The sequence below is a fragment of the Mirounga angustirostris genome, unplaced genomic scaffold (assembly GCF_029215605.1).
Source record: "Mirounga angustirostris isolate CCGP_5_RB_7025 unplaced genomic scaffold, mMirAng1.0.hap1 SCAF_17, whole genome shotgun sequence".
Lineage (NCBI taxonomy): Eukaryota > Metazoa > Chordata > Mammalia > Carnivora > Phocidae > Mirounga > Mirounga angustirostris.
Window position 1 is genome coordinate 52,059,346 of NW_026991725.1, and position 25,689 is coordinate 52,085,034.

A 25,689-nucleotide genomic window follows, 5' to 3' on the forward strand; every position below is an offset into this window, starting at 1 on the left:
TTTATTAATGTCCTCAGATATGATCAGTTTTTATAAATGTTCTACAGATGTTTGAGAATGAATTAGAATCTTTATTTCTAGAATAGATCATACAATCTATTAAGAATGTGATGACCCTTAATTAGTAACATGCTTCACTGTGTTCCTTTTTGTGTGTCTAATTCATCTGTCAAGTCTAAAAAACACAAAAAGTCTCATAAAATGTGTTTTTGTTAATTTCTTGGTGTTTGCTTTCTACTTGTATTGGTCATCTGTGATTTGGCATCTAAATACAACACATATCTTCATTGTGGGTTATATTTTGATTGATTTTATAAAGTCAGTCTCTTTCCACTTTGTAGAAAGTATTTTCTACTTTGTTAGGCCACATCAGAAACTATCTCCTATACTTGAGGCAGAAGATTGGTTACATTGATTCCTGTTTGCAGTAGATGTTGGGACAAACAGTGATGGAAGGGTATCACTACTGAGCCAATCTTTTATGTCACCTCTGATTTATTAGAGAGATACCTGGTGGCCCTTAAAATAAATCTTAGTATCTTTTGCTCAATCCCGCTCCATTGATCTTAAATTTTGTAGCAGCTCCCCAAGAAACGCCTGCCAGACAGTTTCCAGTATTGTGATTTTTTTTTCTAGGTTTGTTATAAAAGAGACTCTATGTATGTGACTAAGGGAAAGTATGCCTGTGAGATCCAGGAATGAGAATAAGCATATCAGGTTGCAGGATGCTGGGGAAGGAGGCGGCAACCAGACTAAAGGCAGGGATGAAAACCCTCTGAGAACTCACTGGAAAAGTACCTTTTTAGTTTAAGAGTAGGAAAAGTAGTCCATTTAGTCTGTGCCTGGAACGGGTTGGCATTTAAAAGCTAGGTATTCTGGTTAAGCTTCCCCTAGAACTACTCTGTAATTATGAAATTCCAAATTTCTAATTTGTATGAAGGTGAAACCCTGATGTCCCCACCATCACTAAAGAGGGTTTTCTGCTCTTAAGATCCAGGTCACAGTACTTGGGAAGAAGATGAAGGGGTCACGCTGTGTCCCTGGAGTTAGCATCGGGTGGGGGGCGGGTAGATGGTCCTTAAATTATGTGGGTGGCAGCATTTTAATCATCTACAACAGCACATAAATAATTCTGCTTCCATTCATTGCTTTTCCTTAGAAACTCCTTTAAAAATGTCCTCACTCCTACCAATACCAGAAGCCTATTGGTATGACTCCCTAGAAACACCTTAATTCCTCTTTTTGAACCCAGAACGTTTCCAAAGGGACCTATCGTCCAAAGAACATCTGAGAGTAGAAAGCCAATCAGCTGTCAAAGAAGAATCAACCAAAATTGGGAAGAAGTGAAACCTGAGTAAGTCTCATTTCAGATGCAGTCAGATCTGCAGACCATCTTAACGTTGGTATTTAAAGTATTTGGGCAATTCCCCATCCTTATCTTCATCATTTGCGCACTCTGATTGGAGGTCTGCTTGATGCCTAGCGGCACCTACCTTGCACACCAAAGGAAATCCCAGTTCTTTGCAGTTCTTTGAGAAGAAAAGTCATCATCTTGACACACTATTTGTTAAAATGAAAAATCTTCGTACAACCATCTGTTTCTTATAAATGTGTTTATTTGCTCGCCCTCAAGGAGCAGGGTCTTGGCTAAGCAGTCCCCAGTTGCATAAGGAAAGTCATGATTATCAGAATCTTCGAGAGCTGATAATGAAAGTCATGCTGTTTAGTTTCTTCACTGTGTAAATCAAGACACATAGATCTCACTAAATATTTGTTCAGTGACTCATGCCCATGTATTCAGTGCCTTTGGGCTGACGGTGAAAACATGAATATATTTTTTTTAGCATGGGGTGTATCGATGCATTATCAAAATGGCATAAAAGTGAAAATTATAAACATCTACCGAAGGCCAGGACACAAGGGAATGGTATTCTGAAACCCTGTCTTGGGGACAGTGAATCGGTTTGGCATTTTAGGAAAGTAATCTCATAATAACAACAATAAAAATACACATCCTTTGTCCCAGCAACGTATCCCTGCAAATTTAGTCTACAGAAAAAAAAGACTTAGGACTTAAGGATATTTAGCAGGATGGTATGGGGGCTGAATAACTATTTCTTTTTTTTTTTCCTCCAAAGGTTAAAACCTAGTTGAGATCAAAAGGGCTAAGTTACTCTTCTGTCTCAGCTCAGTGTTCACTGGAAACATTGTTCACTTCCAGTTGGCCAGAGACACCAATGTAGCCACTACTGGGACAAGGGAAGGCAGGGGAAGGCAGGGGGGAGAGCAGCGGGCAGGGCAGGGGAGGAAGCAGAGCTTGGACTGGAAGGTGCAATTCAAATTTTAAAGGCAGTCCAATCTTCGGAACTCAAATGAGGCTGTCTTGTCAAACAAAAGCTACCAAATTGTGATTGGGGTTTTGTGGAAAGGGAGATCTGACAGAGCACAGCTGGGAGTAGTTACTGGAAAAATTAAATTCTTTTATCTCTCAACAGGTTGATATAACCTCATTTACAATGTATATGTTTTGGAAATTGTAATGGCAAAATCAAACAATAATAAAACAGGGGCGCCTGGGTGGCTCAGTTGGTTAAGCATCTGCCTTTGCCTCAGGTCATGATCCCAGGGTCCTGGGATGGAGTCCTGCATCATCGGGCTCCCTGCTCAGCGGGGAGTCTGCTTCTCTCCCTCTGCCTCTGCCCCTCCCCCCTGCTTGTGCTTACTCTTTGTCAAATAAATAAATCTTTTTTAAAAATTTTTTTATTGTTAATTACCATACATTACATCATTAGTTTTAGATGTAGTGTTCCATGAATTCACTGTTTGTGCATATCACCCAGTGCTCCATGCAAAACGTGCCCTCTTTAATACCCATCACCAGGCTAACCCATCCTCCCACCCCCCTCCCCTCTAGAACTCTCAGTTTGTTTTTCAGAGTCCATCGTCTCTCATGGTTCGTCTCCCCCTCCGATTTCCCCCCCTTCATTCTTCCCCTCCTGCTACCTTCTTCTTCTTTTTTTTTTTTCTTAACATATATTGCATTATTTGTTTCAGAGGTACAGATCTGAGATTGAACAGTCTTGCACAATTCACAGCACTTACCAGAGCACATACCCTCCCCAGTGTCTATCACCCAGTCACCCCATCCCTCCCACCCCACCCCCAACTCCAGCAACCCTCAGTTTGTTTCCTGAGATTAAGAATTCCTCATATCAGTGAGATCATATGATACATGTCTTTCTCTTTTTGACTTATTTCGCTCAGCATAATATTCTCCAGTTCCATCCACATCGTTGCAAATGGCAAGATCTCATTCCTTTTGATGGCTGCATAATATTCCATTGTATATATATACCACTTCTTCTTTATCCATTCATCTGTCGATGGACATCTTGGCTCTTTCCACAGTTTGGCTATTGTGGACATTGCTGCTATAAACATTGGGGTGCACGTACCCCTTTAGATCCCTACATTTGTATCTTTGGGGTAAATACCCAGTAGTGCAATTGCTGGATCGTATGGTAGCTCTATTAAATAAAATCTTTAAAATAAACCAGGGGCACCTGGGTGGCTCAGTCGTTAAGCGTCTGCCTTCGGCTCGGGTCGTGATCCCAGGGTCCTGGGATCGAGCCCCGCATCGGGCTCCCTGCTCGGCGGGAAGCCTGCTTCTCCCTCTCCCACTCCCCCTGCTTATGTTCCCTCTCTCGCTGTGTCTCTCTCTGTCAAATAAATAAGTAAAATCTTTAAAAAAAAATGAAGTGGTTAGATGTCATATATTAACCTGGAGGAATATTGGTAAAGGAGAAAAACAAGGTACGTTTAAATGTATAGTATGACCCAATTTGATAAAGCAAACAAAACAAGTTCCTCCCTACCTGCCATTTGGTTGTTAACTTGGGATACCCGGGCAAGTGGTGGCAGGAAGGGAAGGAAGAAGAGCACATCTTCTGGATGGCAGAGATGTTAGGAAGAAAGTATTCTTTCTTTATATATTTTTATCATTTCAATGGTTGCAGTACATTGGCAAAGTCTGTACTTCTGGAATAAAATGCTGGCAAAAGCTATACAGAATTAAACACACATACAGAACATCAATATGAAAACCCAGAGGAGAGCTAGAAAGAGGCACAAAGTATTGCTTCATTAATGTGGGGTGTTTATTTGTGAACGGCTGAAATAAATGTTTATGGAACACCTGCTCTGGGCCACGTCTGAGCTGGATGCATCCACATTTATCTCATTTAATACATCTGGTGGAGTCAGGGATGCCTTACTTGATTTCATGCTTCTCTATAGACAGAATTCTCAGTGATGGCAAAGAAGAAAATTTAGAACACATGATATCCTGAAGTTTTAAATATGGTTTCTGTGAATTTTGCAGAACAGAGCTCAAAAAAAAAAAAAAAAAAAAAAAAAAAGGCCAGGAAGGAGGGAAAAAAAAAACGTGAGTTGAGAAACAGGGTCAGTTTCGCCTAAAGGCTCATTTAAAAAAAGAAATAAATTTAACATGGTTTTAATAAAATGTTCTCTGAACAGGGCTGTTTGTGACTTTTGACAATAGTTATTTCACTTGAAGATCATTCATATTCTTTACGTTCCTACCCCTGCTTGCCCACCTCGAAGCAAGGTTCTTTCCCTTAAAAAAACAAACAAGAAACATGGCTAATCAGTAATGATCGTACAGTTTGAATTCATGTGGGGTCATTAATAAATAATCGACTTTAGAACATAAACATCCCCCAGGGTTAAGTCTTCCTAAGGCCAAGTCTGGCTTATGCCAAGGGGCTTTGTTTTTCCAGAGCTCCAATTTTAACATCATGGCAGTGACTGAGCCTGATCACCAGGTCACGGGGTTCTAGAAGCTAGTGAGAAGAATCCAGACATGAGGTGTACGATTCCTAACCTCTCATCTCGCCTTGGCTAGGGGCTCCCGGCTGTGTGAATCCTTTCTGTTTGATTTTTTTCTGCCCCATGGTTACCAAAGTCACCTTCCCCTTGTAGCCTGGACAACCCACCTGTGTGTTGCCTGGACATTCTTCAAGCTCTCGCTTTCTCTTGGCCATCCTTTAAATGGTAAAACATTTGTTGAGTGCCTTCCCTCAAATCTCTATGGAGTTAGGCCCATGGGGTGTGTGTCATATTTTCAGATCCACTTCCTGAGTCCCTGGCCCTCTGGGTTCCCAGTCACCCTGCTTCATTCCCAGCTCCTACACCTAAGGTCCCCCTTCTGCAGGGCTCCGCCTCTTTCCCCAAAGAATACCTACCTCTCTTCCTCAATCTGGCAGAACCCCACTCACATGGGTTACAGAGAGTGTGTGACAGAGGGTGGGCAGTGAGGACTGATTCTATTACAGAGAAGAAAACAGTTTCCCATTGAACACCAGACATTACAGTTCTATAAAAGTATTCGCTACTTCCTAACATGGGAATGCTCTTATTGGCTATGTCCCTTGGTAGAACCTTTTGCTATAGTCTCTCTGGATCAGTGGTTCTCAGACTTGGCTGTATATTAGAGTCACCTAAAACGCTTTTGAAGATCCATTGCCCCAGACCAAATTAAATCAGGATCCCTAGGGGTGAGATCATCAGCATGGTTAAGTCTCCCCAATTGATTCTAGCATTCAGGAAAGTTCGAGAACCACGGCTCTAGATATTTTTCTTTTTTAAGATTTTTATTTATTTATTTATTTGAGAGAGAGAGAGAGGGAGAGCACAGAGGGAAAGTGAGAGGGAGAAGCAGACTCCCTGCTGAGCAGGGAGGCCAATGTGGGACTTGATCCCAGGGTCCTGGGATCATGACCTGTGCCGAGGGCAGACGCTCAAATGACTGAGCCACCCAGGCATCCCTGCTCTAGATGTTTCTTAACACTTCCCTCTGACTTTTTATCAGATCCCTGAAGTCCTCCCTCTCAGAGTTCCCAAGAAAACGAAAAATCCCTCTCATTTATTAAGGAGCAATTCAGATATCTTATGTATATGTACGTACATCCATGCTTTGATCTCACACTAACACATCCACGCTGTGCCGATGAGTCTTCATTTTTTAGGGTGCCCCAAAATAGGCTGAGGCAAAAGAGCTATTTACCCTGGAGACAAATGACGTCACCGGTCAAGAAAGCAAACACAGCTGTAGTCAGTTTTTGTTTAAAGAGCATTTTCTTTTCCTTAAGCATACACATGAAGACAGTTCTTTGAACCCCTTGAAAATAAAGGGCTTTGCACATCTAAAAAGTCTTCCTGTTTGTATAGTGCCCACTTCTACCTCCTGGGCAGATGAGGACTTCCTTCTGCCCCAGCAGTAGGATCTCAGGGAAGGTTGTTCTCACCCCAAACTCACAAAGCCCGGCCCTCCCAAGTGAGACCAAGGGCAGTTCCTGACTTGGTGCCTGGGACTGGATAAAATGAACTGGGAAGTGTTTTTGATCTTTAACTCCTGAGGGTCTGATTTCCCTGCACATGGGGGGTTGGGGGGAGAACCTGCAGCGAGCTGACCCACAGGCGTGAACTGAACTTGACAACCTCTGCTCTCCACATCTGTTCTCTCTGCCTTGGTGTTATTTGGCATTTTAATGGACACTTTTATTGAGGACTAGCCGAGAGCAGATGCCGATGGGAAAGCATGCTTTTCTTACAGCTTCATCCAGGTAAGACTGTTCCATCGTCCAAAATTTAGCCTTTCCAGAACAAACAGTATCTTCAGCCTCTATGTCCAGGTGCTTTGGGGGTCTCATAAAGATGCCAGCGAGTGCCTGTGGGTGTGTTTTTTGGAAAGCAAATTACTAAAGCAGCAAGGAGCTCTCCAAGACACAGGATGATGCCTTCAGTTAATGGGACACCTTGTGCCGGCTAAGTAGGCCATATAGGTGGTCTTCTAAAATCGTAGCAGGAAAGGGTAGTTTTCTGTTTTAGAAACCACTGGTCCTCAGCCCCAGAGTTGCAGACTACTGTTGTCTTATCATAATTGGCTGTTAGATGTTCATATACATGAATCATTTACTTTTTAAAACATGTTTCAGGGCACCTGGATGGCTCAGTCGGTTAAACATCTGCCTTCAGCTCAGGTCATGATCCCCGTGTCCTGGGATCGAGTCCCATGTCGGGCTCCCTGCTCAGTGGGGAGTCTGCTTCTCCCTCTCCCACTCCCCCTGCTTGTGTTCCCTCTCTCACTGTCTCTCTGTCAAATAAATAAAATCTTTAAAACAAAATAACATGTTTCAGTCGATTCAACGTTATTGTTATACTTAAAAAAAAAAAAAAAATCCGTCTCTCACTTGGATTCCAATAAGCTTCCACACGCCTGACAGAAAGGCTTGGAGTTCCAGAGAGTGCCTGGGAATCCTGCATGACACGGAGCCTGACCGTGGTAATGGGTCCCACATGCCATCCATCATGTGTGCAGGGGAGAAAGGTTGAGAACCGTTGAGATAATTAATGGGGTGATAGGCAGTTAAGTTCAAGAAGACTTCAGTCAAAATTACATGAATGATCACCTTCTTTCCACTGCCCGCTGTTCCCTGGCTTGGGTTAGCATTTCTACACCCAGGAAATTATCCTCTTTGTCTTCTCTGTTTAATGGTAATTTATCCATTGTCCTTTCAGATGCTAACGTCCTACACTCTGGGGGCCTGGCCTTGGGTCTACAGTTAGTTTTTGACGGGGTTTAATTTCTTATGGCCAGGTAAGGTTTTCCAGAGGTGGAGAACCAACAGGAAAGGGCTTTTGCACAATCCAGACTCATATATTTATTGATGGGCTAAATGAATGGAATAATCCGTGATGTAGAACATACACAGTGTGACGTGAGGAGGTTACCATTTCCTGAAAGCTTGGTGCTTCCGATTCCCTTTTGCCCCACCCTTTCCCTGGAGCAAATTGCCTTGGATTTCCTGCTCTGAGGGAAGAGCGGCTGCTCGATAAAGCCTAGGCGAGGTAACAGAGGGGTTCATTCTGGGGATCTGACTCCCCCACCCCCCGTGAGAGCTGGTTAATCAAATGTGACACATGTGTTGGAGCCTGAACTCAGGAGAGCAGGCAGTTGTGAAGGCAGGATGGGTGTGAAGGGTGAGGCAGCGAGAACAACCGGGACCCACATTTTCCTCTGGCGCCTCCCACGTGGTGGTCTGCTGGAGCCCCGTGTCGTGGGCCTGCATATGCAGCTGTCCCAGCGGTCAGAGAAGCTGTAGGAGGTGGGCCGGCCCGCACACGAAAGCGGGTGATCACAAACAAGAGTGCTGCTTGAATTTCACCTTCCAAATCTCGCAGGGAGCGCCCTGAGGCCACTCCAACCCAGCACCATCCAGGGAGGCGCAACCTGAGCACGTAGTTCTAGCCTCGTCATGTTGACACGTGGTCCCCTCCATGGCGTTTGTCGCCTTCTCACCAAGTTGATGCTGATGTTTTTATTTAACCACCATGCTATTTAAAAAATTCCAATGGTTTGGCATTGCACAGACGGGTGGGTTGTTTTTTTTTTTTTAACTATGTCTTCTGTAGAGGGAGTTTTGGGTGTTCTGGGGTGGGGGTTCTCAGCAGAAAGAGCTCTGGGCCCCTCATCCCTGCATCAACCAGAATTTTTGGTTTTGCCTTTATCTGCTTTCTGTATTGGACTTCTCAGCGAGATTGCCTTTGTAGAAAAATTACATATTAGTGCTTAAGGAGAAAGAAAAAACAGATGGCAGGAGAGGGAGGAAGGGAGGGCAGAAATTTAACAGAGAAGGAGGGAACAGAGTGCTAACATGGAGAATCATGTTAACTCTCCAACCAGGATCCTCCCTATTTACCCAACTTTGTCTTCTATTACCAACCCCAGCGGGAGCCGTCGGCTTTGAGATGGGTCGCTTATCCATCTCCAAGGGGCTGTGTTCATTACCAATTTCATGACCTGGCTCTTAAATTTTTTTTTTTTTTTTTGGTCTAGAATGATCCATCTCCCTTTGTGTTTCCTAAGGCAACTGTAAAGCAGTGCTGTCCCTGGATTAAGATAAAGAGGTGCAGGCTTGTGTGCTAGGAAAGAGGGGAGGACGAAGGCAAGTTTCCATTTACTTTAAACACACACACACACATGCATACGGGCCCGTGTGCGTCACTATATACTTTTACATTGAAACTTTTATGTAAGTGGCTCAATGTCTATACATTTATATGTAAATAACTATATGCTTGAATTAGATAAAGGTACAAATGTATCAGAAGCCAGCTAGAAGAGGGGCAAAGGAATGTTTATTTATTATGAAGTGTCTCCTGAGCCCTGGTCTCATAATTATTACCTCATTTAAATTTCAAATCAACCAGAAGATGTAGGAGTCATGAGCCTCATATAACCAGTTTATTGAGGAATCTAAACTCTTTGCAGGACCAGCATGAAACAGTTTTATTTTTTCTAATAACCTCCGCAACCACATTCTCTATTCTGGGCAGTGGGGATGTTTAAGGACATCTCGGCTAGAGTCTATGACTTTTCAGTCTCTTGGTTTTTTGAAGTGTCTCATTTGAGTTCTGAAGAGTCGGTCCTGTTTATTTAAAGCCTTCAATCTGATGCCTAATAACTTCTGTCTTTTCCCTCCCGCCTGGGTGGGCTAACCCTGTGGTGGGGGTGGCTTAGGGCGAAGGAGGCCTGGGCTGGGTGGTCTGCTCTCACACGGCCCCCCTGCCCTCCTTCTTCCTCCCCAGTTGTGGTTGGAAAGAGAGAGAAGACAGAAGTCTTTTTACCGAATGCTCTTCATGAGGTCACAGTCCTTGTCTTGAAGAATTATACATGCTCTTTTAACTCATTTCTTTGGACTCTGTGCTTATGAGTGTTGGTTCCAAAATGCCTACTTGACAAGGATCTCTTCTGTCTGTATGGTCCCTTGTCCGATCTGCTTCCACTCTTCTGATGTGTGTGCCTTTTTGTCCTCAATTTGGGGACAATCCCCGGTAAGACGGTTGCTGAAAATCTCATCTGTCCTCCACAGAGTTCGGAGCTTACCAATTTCCATCTTGCATCCCTCTCTGGAACTGAGAACTTGAAGCGGGGATTCGGAAATACTAAAGATAAAAGCATAAGTGCATTTCATGCAGAAATTTGCTAGCATCTTGTCCAGACCTTCTCCAATCACATGCTCTTGGTTCTGATGAGAAGAGAGGCGGTGTTGGCATTTCTTTGCCCTCTGGAACACTAATACCACTGAATCAATGATGGGGTTTACTGGGACATTTGACAAATATTTATTAAACCTGTATATACGGTGTACACTATTCTGATGTTGGGTGTGAATAATGCCGTAAGTACAACCTTACGTGTATGGAGAGAGGTAGAAACATTTAAAACTCTACTGCTCAGTGAACCAAAAAAATGGAGCTTTTTTGTTTTCTATAATGACAGATAGGATCTTTCTAATAAGCCCCTATCCTTCTGTATGTTGCCTGAAGGCCGAACGTGATATCTAGGCTTACCAATTAATAGTTCAGTATTCAGGAGCTTCAACAGTCCTTTTAAAGTTATTAGCTCTTTTAGGGACAGATGCTCTATCAGAGTCCCATCTTCCCTCACCCACTTTTCTCCATACACATGGGGACAGTTGTGTGACCTCATGACAAATGGGAATAAGGCCTCAGAGCCATGTGTTGACCTTGAACCTGGCTGGTCTCCTTTGTTGGTGAGTTTTGAGCATTTGGGTTACCTTGTGGGTACCCAGAGCTGTAGTCCATGATCTTGGCTCTTTATCTCTTTATTCCCAATATTCTGTGTCTCCAATTCAAATCACATCAGCCCCCTGACCCTTTTAACATCTTGGCATTATCAGTGGGGATGCAGAAACTTCCGGATTCCCTGAAACCATATTTAGGACATGGGCCACATTCATTAGTGTTGGTTCAAGTTCATTTGTCTAATTGTCTCCATCCGTTAATGCTGCACCATTGATGACCTTTCGCCTAGAAGTGTGTGGTCTTCTTTAGAGCACAGCTGGGAAAGAGGCCACTAGCCTTGACCTTCCAGGGTTCCCCAAACCTACGTGGGTGTTTCTGCAACCTCCTCTCCTTAGGAATCAGCCCCAAGGGTGTGGAGGAGAGGCTTTATGTCTGGTCTCACCCTACCTCAGTTGCTTTCCTTCCATATTCCGCTAGACCGAAAGCAGCCAGACTCCAACTTCCTGTTAAACGAGACTCCTTCTACCTCATATCCTTCTTTTTTTTTTTTTTTAGATTTTATTTATTTATTTGAGACAGAGAGAATGAGAGAGAGCACATGAGAGGGGGGAGGGTCAGAGGGAGAAGCAGACTCCCTGCCGAGCAGGGAGCCCAATGCGGGACTCGATCCAGGGACTCCAGGATCATGACCTGAGCCGAAGGCAGTCACCCAACCAACTGAGCCACCCAGGCGCCCCTACCTCATATCCTTCCCGGGGCTGTAGGCTGCATGGCTCAGTGGGATGGTGTAGTACAGGAAGAGAAACCAGCTTACTGATAAAGGGGGGCATACTAGGTGAAAGTTTTAAGAAATGTTTCTCTTATTTCTCATTATAAAGAACTTTTCATATATTATCCCGTTTGAAGACTTTAGGGAAATATCAATGAGTTTACTAAAAGGAATTTTGGAAGGGAGGACCACTCTAAGCCCCTGTAAAATCTGTTATTCTAACACTTCAGCCAACTGTAGAGAAGACCTGATATCCCAAACCAGGAAAGCATTAAGTTAGATGTGTTGCCTCTTGCTGACACACAAACACAGACCCTACGCTCTTAGAATAAAATCTACCCCGAGATGTTTTTAAAGCTGCATTTTCAAAATTAATGTTTATAGGTGGTTCAGTGAGGATTGAAATGAAGAACAAAATCCCTGTGTTTGTAGAAGCAAAAATTCAAGATATATTCTTAGGTAGGAAAGGGCAGATCAATGCATCATTTTCTTTCTATAGGTGAGAAAGAGATACAGATCTGTTGTTAGCGGGGCACGTCATTCCTGTTATACAGCAGCTAAGATTATGGATTAAAATTGAGAGACAGAAAATTCATTACTAAAGTTATACGCTCTTCCTGTGAAGCAACAGATAGCTCAGGAGATCAGTAAGGAGCCAAGTTGAGCAAACTCTAGAAAAATTGTGACCTTGAATTTTGCATGCTCAAAAGAGTAAGTGAGAGGGGCGCCTGGGTGGCTCAGTTGTTAGCGGCTGCCTTCGGCTCAGGTCATGATCCCAGGGTCCTGGGATCGAGCCCCGCATCGGGCTCCCTGCTCCGTGGGAAGCCTGCTTCTCCCTCTCCCACTCCCCCTGCTTGTGTTCCCTCTCTCGCTGTCTCTCTCTCTGTCAAATAAATAAATAAAACCCTTAAAAAAAAAAAAAAAGTAAGTGAGAGAGTTACTTTGTAAGTAAGCTACTTTGTAAGTATCCTTTACTTACAAAGATGCGGTCTGCTCATGGCTGGTAGGAATTTAGAAACATTCTGAGATCAGCTTCCTTACCAACATTGGATTCAAGTTCTCATAAATATAAATGCTTTTGTTTAGCTTCATTATGTGTGCAACAGTATTTGCCATGAGTTACCATATTCCCTGTCCTCAAAGAATTTCCAGCCTTAGAGAGGAGACAAGTCATTCAACCAAGAAATTGTTAAAGTCCATGCTCCAACTACTGCACGTTTAATGCTGGTTTCTGAGGGTTCTGTGGGGTTGGGTCATCTGGGGCTTGCAAGCACATAGCATCTTAGATTCATTAAGAGCGAGGCTTGTTTGGGGGAAATTATTGTAGATTGCTCTTTTAATAATGGAGGTAAGACGACATGCTAAAAAGGGGGGAGAATGGAACTGAGTGCTAATATTTTGTGTCAATGAATAAAAAGAGAGGAAGATGCAAAGACCCCACCCCTACTCCCACCGCCCGCCTGTGATTAACTCACTGGATAGAAGCAGAAGAGCAAGTTTCAGACTTCCTGAGCCCTGGTCCCAATGGACAGTGGCGACATGTCAGTGTAGAGAAACTCTAAAGCAGAGAATGGTGATGAAGCAGTTGAAAAGATGCCAAATGCTTTGTCACAGATCCCACCCATTTTTGTGCAAAAAATTTTTGACCTAAATTTTACTCCATTTTGGGTACTACCAACTTAAGTACAAAGGACACCGGTCCAGAGGTATAAAAATCTCACTCAAAATGTTATGCAGATCTTATCAGGAGCTTTGACTATTATGGAGAGAGCTGTAACACCTGAGAGGAGCAAAGAGATCTATTGGGAGGGCATTAGAAAGGCCACGTGTTGGCTTCTACGAGGCAGAGAGCATAGAGGGGATAAAGGAAGAATGCTCATTTTTGGGCTGGCATGAGGATTTCAAAGCCGTGAGAAAGGGAGAACGACAGTGTTGTTCCAAGGGAAGGGAAATGTGGTTGTGGAACAGATTTTAGGGGAGAGAAGATGAGCTGCCCTGGGACTTGTTCATGAGAAGTGATGTCACAGTGAAGTCGAGATGTGTGGCTAAGGACATGAACCCGGAAGTGAGGGGTCAGGACTGGAGAAAGATTTGGGTCCTGAGGCATTGCAATAGGCTGATATAATGGCCCCCAAGATGTTTCCGTCTGAATCCCCAGAATCTGTGAATGTACCATAAGCGGCCAAAGGGCCTTTTTGCAGATAGGATTACCTTAAGGATCTTGAGATGCGTTCTCCTAGTGGGCCTGATAGAATCATAGGGGTCCTCCTGAGGGGGAGAAAGGAGATCAGAGGGCAGTAAGAGATAAAATGACGGAAGCAACAGGTTGAGTGACATGAAGAAGGGATCGGAAGACAGTACATGCAGGAAGCCTCCAGAAGCTGAAAACAGCTGGGGCTGGGTTCTCCCTTAGAGCCTCCAGAAAGGTCCAACCCTGCTAATATCTTGACGTTAGCCCAGTGGAACGCGTTGCAGCCTTCTGGCCTCCACAACTGTAACATAATACATTTGTGTTGTTTTAAGCCCCTGAGGTTGTGGTCACATGTTAATAGCAGCCATAGAAAAGTCCTATGAGGTCCCAGTTAACACTAGAGGGAAAAGACTCTATACACCATGTCCTTCCCAATATTTGAGAATTTCAGTTACGTTTTCAGTAGCCTACAAGGCAGCGGGGACCATGCAGCCCTACTCAGGGGACCCCGAGACTCAGAGCTGTACGCAGGCTTTATCAGAACACAGATGACCTGCTCCCATTTTCTTTCTGTCCTTTTGAAGACCAGCGCTATCCTTAATGAGTTTCACAGGCCCAGGGCGTGGTACGATCTGATCCATAGCAAGTATTTCATATAAGAGTAGTTTCCCAAACTAAAGAGAATTCTAGGGAAATCTTGTGTTTTTTATGCCACAAAAACATGAGAAAATATTTTTTGCCCATGTTAAAGATGAAATTAATTTCTCTCATCGACGATTCTGCATCGTAACACATTTGCATAGAGTCAGATTTTAAGTTCTCAAGTCCATGTTTCTCAAGCAGATGTCCACGTCTCCCTGGGTATGTCTGTGGATAGATTCCTGGGAGTCATAAAGAGGTTTACCCATGACTCGAGTTGGAGGGACACTGAAACACACACACACGTTGAATGAACAAAAGGGTAAAGAACAAATGTTTCCAAAACAGGTAGTGAATTCAGTGGGGGGAAAAAAATGTAAAGCGAGTTGTTTGGTGGTGTGAAAATCAAAGACCTTGTGGGTGTATTTAAGTTTTCCCATTTCAAACGGGGCAGTTACGGAGGTATGGCTTTGGGGCACTTTCCCCCCTTACTTGGTTTCTCCACGATCCTGAGAGCAAGGTGACAGTGAGGACTAATATCTCCATACCAGACTACATCTTGCATCTATTAGCTCTCCTGGCTGACAGTAGAAAGTGAATGCGGCATCCCCCTTTGGGCCCCTAATCGATGGCACATCGTTGTTCCAGAACACCTGAAAGAACACCTCGATGCACCTCTCTGAGCACCTGACAGGGGAGGGGTTGCGAGCCCTCGAGAATAATTGCCATGTCACTGGCATGTAATTTATTGCAATGCTTAATTATGTCTACAGGGCACCATCTGGAGACCCAATTTGGGTTCTTTAGGAACAAAAATTAAAGTCAAAAATGTACTTTCTTCTGAACTCCACCAAGTTCCCCTTTTTGGACTTCTCACACCTGGAGAATATTACCCTCTGCTCAGTCCCCAAACCACATCTTTAATTGTTTCAATTGAGAGGGTCCCAGGCACACACAGCAACTCTTGTTGTGGAGAGTTGTCGGAGACTGCGTTGTTCAAAGTGTGAAACACGTAGAATGTTCTGTTTCACGCCAAAAATGCAACGTTAGAGTGGAAATCACCTTCAGTGTGTTTCTGAATTTTTACTGGCCACCAGCCAAAAGCAGTATTGTGTTTATTGGCATCTGCTTAATTTTTTTTTAATTATCAATTGATAATGTCCCCAAAATATTTGTTTAAAAGGGATGATGGCAAATCAGTATACATGATGATGATTGTTTTTTTTTTTAATATAACTTGGTTTTCAAATAAATGTTTAAGCTATTCTAGGAAACTTTTTTTAAAGCTATATTACTGTGAAGAGTTGATTTAAGAAATGCTTATTCCTTTCAATTAAAACCCAGAGCATTAATCAAATGTTTGACACTAAATGTTTCCAATTAACATCTAGCTTAAAACCACATGTGTTCCAAGGGAAATTCAAAAGATCTATCTGTGCAGGTGACCTCAGAGAAACCATTAACACATGGCTGGAGATAGCAAGAAACATTCTCCATTTGTGAGACTGAGATAAAGAACCAGTTTATGATGGATTATTACTTCAAACAGCCCTTTCAGGTATGAGCTTGCTAAGCTAGAAGTTGGGTACTTCTCACCGAGTTGAAAAGAAGGAAGTAAAAAAAATATGTATTTTATGTGTATTTTTATCTCTCTCTCTCTCCCCACCTACTTACCTATCTAGAGAGAGAGAGAGGGGTGGGGGAAGAAGTCAGAAACAATTCCACAGTCCCATCTGGATGAACAGCTAGTAGTTCCAACCTTCTCAAAGGCATTGGTTGGTCACAGTATGGACCTGCACGGGTCCAAAAGAAATCGGACCAGTTCTCTTAGGGCTAAGAGAAATTTCCCGAACAGTTCCTTTGGACTTTCTGCTGTGGGGGAGCTCTTAAGTTCTCCAGCATCCAAGCAGAGAGCATAAATGGAAGATTTGGATGGCAGGGGCCAGTGGTGACCATGGCATCATGGAAGACATGCTTCCTGTCTCCATGTGAGAGTTCCCACCCAACTCCGGCCAACTGTTGTGAGAGATCGGAAGCCCGGTTGGACCAAAACATGCTGATATTTCAAGAGAAGCCAGGATTGGAGCTTTTTAGTGTGAACTCGTGAATTTTACGTGATGGCAGTTAATTCCATTGAAAACCAAAACAAGAACACAGAGCTCTTTGCAGCCAGTTTGTGACCTTCGTGTCGGCTGCCTAAAGAGTCGAGAGCTGGGCTAACACGGTCCGAGACAGGAAGGCACCCTTTGGATGATGGTGACCCCCTCTCAGCAACATGCCCGCGCATCACCAGCCTTGGAGAGCATGGTCTGGCTTGCTTGCTGTCAAATGCACCACCCCTGGCCGAAAATGAGAGAGCACATGCTTTCCAAATAATTTCTCCACTGATCGGTCAAACTCCGTTAAATTATTCCAGGTGTGCTATGCAGGGGGTTATTATGACCATGAGGAAAATGGTAACATTAAGACATGCCCATTTGCCCAGGATCCTGACGAATTGCATTTTCTCTCTCCTGTCTTGCTGCAGCCTATCAACAGCTGTGGGTTGTCAATCCCACAGCAAGCACTGCCGACGAACACCCAGGGCTGTGGCTGGAAAGGTACATATTTCCCCCCCCACACACACCCCCCGCCTATTTTTTCTTCAGATATTTTTCCAAAAGAAAAAAAATCAGAAAGCAAAAGATGACCATAATAAGATAAATGCCTGGCACTTTACACAGACCAAAATATTTGACATTCAGGAACAACTTAAAGACCCAAAGAGCTGTTTACATTCACGTTTGAGCCACGATTTTTCTTTTTCTTTCCAAAGTGAAACCAAGGTCTGAATGTCTCTGGGGGAAATTGTTCAGTGGCTTTAAGGATAAGAAAAGATGATAATTTTAGCTGATCAAGGGGACTATTCAGTTCATAACTGGAGCCAGACAACGTGGATTCTCGTTCTTTGTTTTGCTCCTTAACTATCTATGTGACTGTCGAGTAATTTGCATTGAAGGGATCCAGAATAAGCCCACTGTGACATAAAAATTATCTTGAGCTGAAGGCATTTGTGTTCCTGATATCCCTTATCTGCCTAAAAGCAGAGCCCCCCCAAAAGGATTCCATTGTCATAAATCCCCTTTTGGGGAGCAACTCTAATTTTCTCTTCTCTGAGAGAAGAAGTCAGTATCACACCCAAACAGACATTGTCACAAAACTATCCTATCTTCCCCCCATTCTCCTAAGAGCTCATTTGTCTTTCAGAAGAAGTCATTTGTTTTCCCATTAACCCCTACCTGTTAATTTGGTATATAAGCCCCAAATTCTAACTGCCCCCAAGTCATTTTTCTGTGAACTCCTATATACATATGCACGTGAATAAAAATCTGTTGTTTTGTCAGCCTGTCTTTTGCCAATTTAATTTGCAGGACTCCAAGCCCAAATCTAAGAGGGCAGAGGAAGATTTTTTTCCTCTCCAGTAGCATCATTTTTTTTTCATTCTTAGTTTAAGAAAAATGGTCACAGATATCAAACTTTATGCTTAAAATGTAGCTAATAACACAGGAGCAAAATAATGCACACCATTGCTAGGATCAGATCAAATAAAGCCTATTAAGCAAATTATAAATACTAGCTCATTTATTACCTTATTAAGATCATGTATGGATTATATTATTTTTTTTCCCTGAAAGCATTTTTGGGGTTTCTTCTTGGACTTATTTGATTATAAGTAGCAGGAAATCCAATTAAAACTAGCTTAAAACAAGGGCAAAAATGAACTATTAGGACTTCATCAAGATAAAAAGCTTTTGCAAAGCAAACAGTCAACAAAACCAAAAGGCAACCGACAGAATGGGAGGATATTTGCAAATGACATATCAGATAAAGGGCTATAAAGAACTATAAAGAACTCATCAAACTCAACACCCAAAGAACAAAGAATCCAATCAAGAAATGGGCAGAAGACATGAACAGACATTTTTCCAAAGAAGACATCCAAATGGCCAACAGACACATGAAAAAGTGCTCAATATCGCTCGGCATCAGGGAAATCCAAATCAAAACCTCAATGAGATACCACCTCACACCAGTCAGAATGGCTAAAATTAACAAGTCAGGAAACAACAGATGTTGGCAGGGATGCGGAGAAAGGGGAACCCTCCTACACTGTTGGTGGGAATGCAAGCTGGTGCAGCCACTCTGGAAAACAGTATGGAGGTTCCTCAAAAAGTTGAAAATAGAGCTACCATATGATCCAGCAATTGCACTACTGGGTATTTACCCCAAAGATACAAAAGTAGGGATCCGAAAGGGTATTTGCACCCTGATGTTTATAGCAGCAATATCCACAATAGCCAAACTGGAAAGAGCCAAGATGTCCATTGACAGATGAATGGATAAAGAAGAGGTGGTATATATATACAATGGAATATTATGCAGCCATCAAAAGGAATGAGATCTTGCCATTTGCAACGACGTGGATGGAACTGGAGGGTATTATGTTGAGTGAAATAAGTCAAACAGAGAAAGACATGTATCATATGACCTCACTGATATGAGGAATTCTTACTCACAGGAAACAAACTGAGGGTTGCTGGAGTGGGGGGTGGGGTGGGAGGGATGGGGTGACTGGGTGATAGACACTGGGGAGGGTATGTGCTCTGGTGAGCGCTGTGAATTGTGCAAGACTGTTGAATCTCAGATCTGTACCTCTGAAACAAATAATGCAATATATGTTAAGAAAAAAAAAAAGAAGAAGAAGGTAGCCGGAGGGGAAGAATGAAGCAGGGGAAATCGGAGGGGTAGACGAACCATGAGAGATGATGGACTCTGAAAAACAAACTGAGAGTTCTGGGGGGGGGGTGGGAGGATGGGTTAGCCTGGTGATGGGTATTGAGGAGGGCACGTCCTGCATGGAGCACTGGGTGTTATGCACAAACAATGAATCATGGAACACTACATCTAAAGCTAATGATGTAATGTATGGGGATTAACAGAATAAAAAAAATAAAATAAAGAATAAAAAAAAACTAGCTTAAAACAAATAATGAAAAAGTTAACTTTTCACAACGGAAACATCTGCACATAAGCTTCAGGAGAGGCTTGATCCAGGTACCTAAGCAGTGTCACAAGGATCCAATATCTCTCCATGTCTTGTTGTCTCTGTGCTGACTTTATTCTCTAGGTTCCTATCCCACCAGGCTCAATTCCACTACAAAGAAAGGCAACTTTTTTCTTCATGTGGGAGTTCAGGCTTGGGTCTGAGTGGCTTCATTTAACTGATAATTTGGTCTGAATGGCTCAATCAGTCTTTATGTCTCTAATAATATGATGTCTCAGGTGTAAGTCATGTGTTCCCTTTGAAACTGGAGATACAATTAACCCCTCAATATCTGGAGTTCTGTACCAAAAAAGAGAGAGAATGAATATCTATTACACCCCACGACGTGAGCCATATTTTGTTTAAACTTCAACCTAAAACAATGGTTTAAACCACCTATGCCTCAAATGATAGTTAAAAAAAAAAATTGCTTCCCTAAAGAAACTGACTTGGCCAGTATTCCTTTCTTTGACTATAGGAAAATTATAAAACCAATTTTCTCCCCAAAATCATTCCCTGACAATAGTTCTTCCTAATTAAACAGTATTTTTTTTTCACAGCATGGTTTTTCTCACTGTTATAACTTATCTTATTTTTTTTTTATTGAGATGTATTTCATGTAGCACAAGGTTCACCATTTGGAAGTGTACAATTTGGTGTTTTTTTAGTATGTTCACAGGGTTGTGCAACCACCATTACCGTCTAATTCCAGAACATTCTCGTCACCCCCAAAAGAAACCCCATATCCGCGAATGGTCGCTTTTCAATCCTCTCTACCCCCAGCTCTTGGATAACCACAAATCTTTCTGTCTTCATGGACTTGCCTGTTCTGGACATTTCCTATACATTAGCCATGCCTTTTATTTTCTGTATTCTGATGCTTTGACACATGGGGTCTTGCTAACCCTGAGGGACTGCCTCTTCCAGGGGTAGCTAATTCCTAGAGATGGTAAACAACTCACCAGGGAGTGTGCTTTTTCAAATGCAAACCAACAGATCCGGAACACATACCTCCAGTCACCCCCTGTAGTGAGCTCTCACTCTGGTCACTATCCACCTATCCACTAACCACCCTAGGGCCAGGTACCAGACAAACCTACACACCAGAGTCTGCTAGAATTGCTCACACTACCCAATCCTAAGCTTGCTTGCCATTCAGTCCCACGGAAACCTCAACAAAAGCTCTGGTTCATGGTTGCCCACCCTCCCTCTGCCTCCTGACATACCTGAGTTTTCTCATGTGGCCCCTGAGATATGGTGTCTCCCTTCCTCCTGGAAACTGTGAGGAACAATCTCTTTTTTTCAATGCTGGTTGTCACCTGCTCTGTTGTCTCTACCATACCTAAATAGTAATAAAAACTTTGTTAAAGCAGCATATAAATAGAGTCCTACAATATGTGTTTTTTTGTGTTTTTTCTTTCACTTAGTATGATGTTTTTAAGGCTCATCCATGCTGTAGCATGCGTCAGTACTTCATTCCTTTCTTTATGCCATTTATGGACATACCATATTTTGTTTATCCATTCATCCCTTAATGGACATCTGGATTATTTCTGGGTTTTGGCTATTGTGAATGATGCCACTATGAACAAGTTTATAAGTGCATATGTTTTTGTACGGAATTATGTTTTCAGTTCTTTTAGTATATACCTAGGAGTAGAATGGCTGTGTCATAGGTTAACTCTATATTCCACATGTTGAGAAGCTACCAACCTGTTTTCCAAAGCAGCTTCGCCACTTTACATTCCTACCAGCAGTGTGCAAGGATTGCAATTTCCCTACATTCCCAACAATACTTGTCTGTCTTTGATTCCAGCCAGCCCAGTGGGTGTGAAGTGGTATCTCATTGTGGTTTTGACTTGCATTTCCCTAATGACTAGTGATGGATAAACATCTTTTCATGTGCTCATCAGCCATTTCTATGTTTTCTTTGGAGAAATATGTATTCAAATATTTTGCCAATTTTTACTTGGGTTATTTGTCTTTTTATCATGAGTTCTTTCTGTATTCTGGATAGTAGACCCTTATCAGGTACATGATCTGCAAATATTTTGTCCTCTTATTTGGGTTGGCTTTTCACTTTCTTGATAGTATCCTTTGAAGCACAGAAATTTTTATTTTGAATGAGGTTGTCAGGAGGAAAACATCCTTTTCCGATTTGGGCCCACTGGTTGGCGGCATGCAAATTAATGAACAGCAGACAGATTAAGAGGAGAAAAGGCAAGGCAAGGTTTACTTATGCAATCAGTGAAGAGTATCTTCCTCATTAGCCAGAGAGAAAAGAGTTATATGCAAAACTTTAAGGTTTTTTTTGTTTGTTTGTTTGATTTTGTTTTTTCGTTTTTAGGGCTTCAGTGGAAAGTATGGAAGGTTCTTTTGAACCTTTTGATGCTAATGGAATGAGGCAATCTTGGTGCAGCTGAATTCACAGGAAATTCCCAGGGGTGGGGTTATTGGCAGTCGTGTTTTCTGGAGGTTCTGCTTTAGTCAGATAAGGGAAGTTCAGATAAAATTTCGTTCTGTGTCTTCTTTAGCTCAAATGTTTTCACTTAAAAGTAACCTTTATGCTATGAATGAGTGCTCACAAGGCCCAAATCATCCTTTTAATTTTTTTGGTTACCTGTGCTTTTGATGTGCATCTCAGAAAACACTCCCTGATCTAAGGTCACCAAGACTTTTACCCTTATTTTCTTAGAAGAGTTTTATCATTCTAGCTCTTACATTTAGGTCTTTGATCCGTTTTTAGTTAATTATTGCATACGGTGTGAGGTAGGGGTCCAGCTTCATTATTTTACATGTGGCTCTTTTATTGACCACTTGTAAATATTACTCTTTGCTCATTTAGCATTATTGTTGAAGATTGATTGACTACACATGCATGAGTTTATATCTGAACTCTCTAGTTCTATCCCATTGATTTCTGGGCCTGGCTTTGTGCCAGTACTGCTCAGTCTTGGTTACTGTAGCTTTGTAGTAAGCCTTAAAGTCTATCATGATGCTTGGGGAGAGAAGGTATTGTTGTCAAGGTACATATAAAAAAATCTTTATTTTCTGCTTTTAATAGATGATTTCCAGTTAATGGGTATGTGTAGACACTGCCGTAAGACAGTTTCTCTTCCCTATCTTTGTTTCAGTTTTGCATTTATAATAGCCTTTATGATTCTCTCACCAGGAACTCTTAAGACACATTTCTGCTATTTTGTGACTTGGTTCTACCAACCTTTAAACTTAGGTTCGTGTGTTTCACTGAAGAGCTATATAACAATTTTACACACAGAGATGGACCCAGTCATTTACTTCAGTATTTTACTTTTCTTTCTTTTTTTTTTTTAAGATTTTATTTATTTATTTGAGAGAGAGAATGAGATAGAGAGAGCATGAGGGGGGGAGGGTCAGAGGGAGAAGCAGGCTCTCTGCCGAGCAGGGAGCCCGATGCGGGACTCGATCCCGGGACTCCAGGATCATGACCGGAGCCGAAGGCAGTTGCCCAACCGACTGAGCCACCCAGGCGCCCTGTATTTTCCTTTTCAAAGTGTTAAGGGGCGCCTGGGTGGCTCAGTCGGTTGGGCGACTGCCTTCGGCTCCGGTCATGATCCTGGAATCCCGGGATCGAGTCCCGCATCGGGCTCCCTGCTCGGCAGGGAGTCTGCTTCTCCCTCTGACCCTCCTCCCTCTCATGCTCTCTGTCTCTCATTCTCTCTCTCTCTCAAATAAATAAATAAAATCTTAAAAAAAAAAAGTTAAACCTTTTCATTGCCTAATTTAATTGCGAAAGCTCATACTAAGGCTCATATCAAGTCATGCTAGGCCTTGGCCAAATTTTTAAAAGCTTACTTACTTTCCAGTGATACAGACAATTAATTGAATTATTATTTGGGAGTGACTCTGGGTCTGTAATTATGCCATCTGATTTTTTTTTAAGATTTTATTTTTATTTATTATTTGAGAGAGAGAGCAAGTGTGAGAGAGAGAGAGAGAGGGCAAGCAGCAGGGAGGGGTTGAGGGAGAAGCAGACTCCCCGCTGAGCAGCCCAATGCGGGGCTTGATCCAGGACCCCGAGATCATGACCTGAGCTGAAGGCAGACGCTTAACACACTGAGCCATCCAGGCGCCCCTTTTATGTTTTTTTTTGGAAAGAAAGAATTAAAGATGAGAGCCAAGCATGACATAAAATACAACCATAAAATATAAATATATTTTACTATAATGAAAATAAATAATAGCTGTACCTCCAAAACATTGTAAATAAAATCAATATTCAAATGACAGAAATCTGATAACATACTTGCAATATACATAAAATGAAAACAATATTTTTAATATATAAGAATAAAACAAAATAGCATATAATAAATTTAAATTTTTTAATTTTAATTTTTATTTATTTATTTATATAGATTTTATTTATTTAGTTGACACAGTGAGAGGGAACACAAGCAGGTGGAGTGGGAGAGGGAGAAGCAGGCTTCCCGCCCAGCAGGGAGCCCCATGCAGGGTTTGATCCCAGGACCCTGGATCATGACCTGAGCTGAAGGCAGATGCTTAACGACTGAGCCACTCAGGTGCCCTTAAAAACTTTTTAAAAGACAAATAGCCTTGTAGAAAAAAAATAAGTAACAATCCAAAGAAGAAATATGAGATATCTATGTTTTACTTATCAGATAGAAATTTTTTTAAATAATTTTTTTTTAAGTAGGCTACACACCCAACATGGGGCTTGAACTCACAACCCTGAGATCAATCAAGAGTCACATGGTTTACTGACTGAGCCAGTCAGGTGCCCTGATGGAAGATATTTTTATAACAATAAAGGACAAACTTCCCAGGGAGTAATTTGGGAAAAGGCTCCAAAAGCCTTAAAAATGTATATACACAGATTTAGAAATTTACTTATGAATTCTACCACTGGTGGAAAACAAATAAAATAAATGCTACCACTGGGAATTTATCCCAAGGAAATATGTACAGATTTATGTCATGATATCACTGTAAGAAAGTTCATCAGATCAATATCCATAATTGTAAGAAATTTGGGAACTGTTTCAATGTTTAATATTAAGGCATCCTAAAATAAATTATGGTATGGCCGTACCCTATATCATTATTAATGCTGTATTTTAGAAAATTATGTACTATCATGGGAAATAGCCATATCTTGTAGGAGGAAAAACATAGTATGGTATTATGGCCTAACACCAAACAGGAGAAAGTGACAAATATAATATGTGTTCATAATTTTAAAAGTTTTAATGTGGAAGGATCCACACCAATATATTGGTATCTCTGGCTGGGGCGATCCCAAGTTTATTAAAATAAACTTGTGTTTTTCCATTTATGTTCTCAAGTATTGCTACACTGAGCATTTGTAATATCAATGATAAAAGTCGCCATAGCAATACAGTGAGCCCCTTGAAATAATTTGTAGTTCAGAAAGAAATAGCATTCGAAATGGCTACCAGCTGGGAAAATCATCATGTAAATTGTTTCACACAACATGCTTCAGTCTGAGAAGGAAGCACATCTTGAGAAGACCCTTATGTTCATGGACAGTGATGTTCACTCAGGGATCCCTTTTTTGGTTTTTCCTCACCTGAGCTCGGCTCGTCCACCTTCTGCTTACATAGAACTATTTCTCAACCAGGAGCACATAGGAACGTGTAAAAAGATGCCATCAGAATTTAGAATGGGGCTTGGGTGGGTTTTCAGAGAATGTGTAATTATGATTTGAAAGCTGGTGGCAATTTAATGGGGTGATAGTTGAGGGGTGACTCTTCAAACCCAAAGTTCTGACTATACCCATGCCGATAATCCTGAAGAGGAGGGACACAGAGGGTGTCTAAGGAAACCAAAGGACTGCCCAGAGCATCTCATTTTCAGTTTTAAGAGGACAGGGACCAGATGTGTCTTGCCTGCCACTGTATTTCTATGGCCAGCCAACTCCCTGGTGTGAAATTAAGTCGTGTGCAGTAAGTAATTGTTAAGTAAATGAACCTATATTTTAACATGATACAGTGTATATAATCGCATGGGGAGAAGCAAGTATAAAACAAGAAGTGGAAAGAGAGGAGAGACGTTGACTAATTGGAAGAAAATAACCCAGAACAAGATACTAGAAAATATTAAATGGAAATCAAATAAATATATATTGGAAATGGAAGAATATCACAAAAGAAGTGGTCACACTTTTGGAGGTTGATGATATGATATCAGCCAAGGACATGCTTTATGTCTTCTTCCATTTGTTCTTTCCTTCTTCCCCTCCATTTAAAAAAAAATTTTTTTTTTTAAGTAAGGTCTAGACCCAACGTGGGGCTTAACTCACAACCCCAAGATCAAGAATTACATGGTCTATCAACTGAGGCAGTCAGGTGCTCCATT